Source organism: Megalobrama amblycephala, linkage group LG4, assembly GCF_018812025.1.
Source record: "Megalobrama amblycephala isolate DHTTF-2021 linkage group LG4, ASM1881202v1, whole genome shotgun sequence".
NCBI classification, from domain to species: domain Eukaryota; kingdom Metazoa; phylum Chordata; class Actinopteri; order Cypriniformes; family Xenocyprididae; genus Megalobrama; species Megalobrama amblycephala.
The window spans coordinates 1124291-1128919 of record NC_063047.1 but is presented as its reverse complement, the minus strand read 5'-3'; the positions used below and the strand labels follow the sequence as shown (position 1 = coordinate 1128919).

Sequence of the window (4629 nt, the reverse complement as noted above, 5' to 3'; positions counted from 1 at the left end):
ACGGAATCCGACGGCCTCGGAGAAGGTTAATGCGTGTATGTCTTTTCAGTGTCTCTATGAAGTTTACTTAATTTCACTCGTTTAATCTGACTCCAATTTCAAATGATTCTTATTTTTATGTTGTGTTTCCAATTAGAAATTAATCATTTGTTATGTATTAATTTAGATATTTGATTATTCTGGGTATCTCATATTTTCAATTATTCTTTCATTACGGACCCATATCACTTAGAAAAGTCACTTCGGCCGTTAAGTTCTTTTCACGGTCACAAACTCGCCAGTTCTGATCTTAGTCAGAGGGTGCAGAGTTTACTAATGCATTTGAGTTGAACCGCCACATGCTTGTTCATACAAAAACACAGTTTTCTTAGTCACGATACTGCAACTTGCTTAGCCAGTTGATGAACAAAAATCAAAAGGTCCCATGATGTGCAACATGCTCCTTTCATTGAGCCTTTAGTTTTAATCTATCCTAATGCAGATTTGCGGAAATATGGACTCCAGTAATCTACCGGTCATAATGATTTCAGAAGAATCCAGAGTAAATCAAATATAACATTTTATTTGTCAAGTAAAAATGTCAATTTCATGGTTTTACAATTAGAAGCCAATTCAGAAATAATTAATGCATAACATCAGTTTAAATGCATATACACACAGTGGTGGACTAGTGTTTGAAGACACTTGTCCATCATTGCGTGGGGGTCTCTGGCTACAGAAAATCCCCCCTGACTGCTTTGCAATTTACCTTATATACAGACCATAACAAAAATTTTGTAAATATTTACTACACCAACACCTGTTTTGGGGGAGAGGAGTGGGTTTTCACAAAAGGCAAGGCTTGTTTAGGGCAAGGCGTTGTCCTTTGCTACTCCAGATGAGTTTTATTGCTTTATTGCAGGATGCTTGATCTCTGATTTTGTCTAACAGGAAAATCAAGTCTTACAATACATTGCATAAACAAAGTTCACACAACTAATATAACCCTCAAAATGGATCTTTACAAAGTGTTCGTCATGCAGCCTATCGGATCATGTAAGTATGGTATTTATTTGGATGTTTACATTTGATTCTGAATGAGTTTGATAGTGCTCTGTGGCTAAAGCTAACACTACACACTGTTGGAGAGATTTATAAAGAATGAAGTTGTGTTTATGAATTATACAGACTGCAAGAAAATAACGACATGGCTCTGGCTCTGTGAATAGTAAGAAACAATGGTAACTTTAACCACATTTAACAGTACTGTGGGATTACAAATTTAAGAATAATAAAGAATAAAATAAAGAGTAACTTCTGCTTGAACGATATCCCAACGTCTCCTGGTCTCCTGGTCTGTTTCGACAAGGAAAAAGTTTCCAACAGTACATTAGCAACATGCTAACTAAACATTTAGAAAGACAATTTACAAATATAACTAAAAATATCATTTTATCATGGATCATGTCAGTTATTATTGCTCCATCTGCCATTTTTCACTATTGTCCTTGCTTGCTTACCTGCATAAAGTCTGTTGATTCAGCTCTGCTGCTCTAGACGTTAATACTTGTCTAATGCCTTGAACATGGGCTGGCATATGCACAGTTTGGGGGTGTACATCCCAGATAGCAGACCAACCTTGAATCAACGTTGAATCAATGTTAATGCCTTAACCAAAATAATTTTTGGTTTTTCATCAGGTTTGCACCCTGAAATATTGTTATTTCAATGATAAAAAATAGATCAACATGGTTGTAAAATCAATGTTTTTTTCAACCTTAATTAAACCACCTATTTAACATTGAATTAACGTGGAAACAATATCAAATCAATCTTGCTTTATGTACAGCAAGATTCTAAGCCAGTTAAATGTCTATTTCTACTCATTTCAATCAGAGACAATGTAAGGGCTGCAGTAAATATGGTTTTAATGAACAATTCACAACTTCCTTCAATTTACATACAAATGTATTTATAACCACACACTGTTTGAACAGGAATTAACATCACATTCAGGAAAAACAAGTGACTGTAAAAATGGCATTTCGTGGTGACAAATAAATAGACCTGGTTTCACAGACAGGACTTAGGCTAAGCCAGCACCAGACATTAATTCAATTATTTAAGTAGATTTTATAGACATGCCTTAGAAAAGTGTTTATCTTGAGACAAAACAATGGCAGTGACATTTTAAGATATGTTTTCAATTAAAACAGGTCAGACATGCATTTTAGTCTGGGACTAGGTTTAAGCCTTGTCTGTGAAAGGGGTTAAGTAGTAAAAAAAAAATACACAATAGCACAGACAAATTAAGATGTCAGTGCAAGTTACTTTCAGTTAAAGCAGCTCAAACATGCATTTTAGTCATTGGAAAAAGAGCCTGGAAAACTGTGACAACATAAACGTAACCTGCATTTGTAAAATGGAAGTAAATACACATGTAAACTCACCAACGAAGACAGAAACACAGTACTACAGAAACTGAAACACTACCACACTTCACTGTTCAGGACTTGAAGCTTTTCAAGGATTGAAGCTCTTCTGATGCATTGATACTCTGACGAACTCAGGGATTTCCACCACGATCAATGCCCGCAAGCTGATCAGGAGCATAACAGAGCCAGTTTTGCAGAAACAGCAAATACAATTTGAGGCCTCCTTAAAAACAAAAACAAACATGAAGTTAGAACTGCACAATGTTCTTGAACATTTGATCTGTAGTGGTGTATGACTGACAGAAGGTGGGTCATAAATATTTGGAAATGTGACAGTTACAATGTACAACAAAATTAGGTGAAACTTGAGATATGATTAAAAAAAAGGTTCAAGTTAAAAACATGCTGAATTCAAATTTATGACTATGTAATATAAACCATTATAGGTTGATGTATATTATACCCTGATGCTGATCACAAGCTGATGTGACTGAAGTGAGTCGATTCAAAACTTTTAACTCCCTCGATCACAATGTCAATGTCAGCAGGTGGTTCATGAAGTTCTCCCCCTCCTTCGGAATAATGAACACCACCATGAAGAGCTGCTCAGGGTCACCCTCACAATCATCTGTCTGGTTATCCTATATGGCGTTAAAACAAACCAGTTTAATTTTCTTTTGCTAGAATAACTACAAAATAAACAAATTTATACTTTTTCTGAAAAATATTTCAGAATATGCTGATGTTCAACTCACAAGGTACTTGTTGATGAGGTCTTCAGGACTTTCTCTGGAATAAAGGGCCTACAGGACACACTCTTCTCAGCTGAATGTTTTCAGTCTGTGATAAAGCAATTGTGATTATTTTTCCAATTTAAAAAGAAACCTGAATAATCTAAGGAATCAGATTATGTGCAGATATGTGACAGCAAAGGATAGGACTTTTTTTTTTTTTACAAAACTAAAATAAATTTTATTAATTACTAGCCAGATCTGCAATTAAGAAACGCATCTGAATCAGTCACTGGTTGCATTTATAATTTAGTCTGAAAATAAAAACACAAAAATGAAAATTTGCTGTTACTCACCTTCTATCATTTTTTTCCTTCAGTAGAAATGTAAAGATGATTTTTAACTGATGCCTTGACACAGTAATGCAAACCATTACTTTGGGACACAATTATTACAAAAGATTTTTCTGAAAAACAATAAAAACACAAAAATCACATGCATTTGGGATGACATAAAGGTGAGTTAATGAACATCTGGTTTGGATATTTCCAAGTTTAAATTTGTTAAAGAGGATAACGTGCAAGCAAGTCAATAAACATGGAATTTACTCATATCCAACATTAGTAATTCATTAACAACTATATCATTTTTTTTAAAATAGAAATTACTTACTATTGTATTGCAAAGTGTCCTCAGTCATCAATCAACATTGAAAAGCTTTAGGTCCTAAGGGGAGAAACATTTTTACAGCACTTATTAGTGGTCGAAAGTTGTTTGCTAGGTCAATTAATTAGTTGTGCAAATACTACTATTATAATCTACCCTTTATACTAAAATCATGATCATGATTTATACTAAAAAATAATCCTTACATTTTTCCCTGGACGAAGCAAAACACCACATTAGGCAAATGTAACGTTAGCTCACAATGTCTTTACTTACAGATATGGATCATCATTTTGGGCAAAAATATACATGAAATCAGAGCTAACATGTCAAAGACAAATAAAACAACAGACAAATATTAATTTAAAAACTTAACTCAGTATTATAATGCAGGAATCCTCACAGCCTCAGGAGTTTTCCCCCCCACCACGCACACTTCCCGCCCACAGCTTTTCAAATATCTCAAGTTCAAGACACTCATGCGTCGTGACGTCAGAAAATGTGTGACGCGGGATCCTTAAAGTTCAGGTGAAATTTTTAAGTAGTTGTGAATTTAGTGTTTAAGTTGAAGGAGTGTAACATTATTATAATAATAATGTCCAGCTGGTTCATCTCACTGACTTCCAACTGGTTAGAGTTTATCTATACTTCAGTTAGCAGGATTTTTATTTATTTATTTATTTATTATTTTTTATTATTTATTATTATTATTAATAAGCACAGCGCCTAGCGCCACCCCGGAGGCGTCGCAGGTGACCATGGTGGGCACGGTCAAGCTGAAATGGGTCAGTGTGGGTGGGGATGTGAGCTGCTGTTTG

General features: G+C 34.7%; 1 long non-coding RNA gene across 2 annotated transcripts; it reads right to left on the bottom strand.

The window, feature by feature from the left end:
• Positions 1 to 2895: 2895 nt before the first annotated feature.
• Positions 2896 to 4199, bottom strand: LOC125266047. Of its 2 annotated transcripts, XR_007184406.1 has the most exons (4): positions 3818 to 4196; positions 3502 to 3611; positions 3170 to 3254; positions 2896 to 3055 (listed from the first exon to the last, which is right to left on the bottom strand). It is a non-coding gene; the product is annotated as an uncharacterized LOC125266047 (long non-coding RNA). The 2 variants fall into 2 exon arrangements; XR_007184405.1 differs by having other exon boundaries at positions 3170 to 3611; positions 3818 to 4199.
• Between the last annotated feature and the right edge of the window lie 430 nt (positions 4200 to 4629).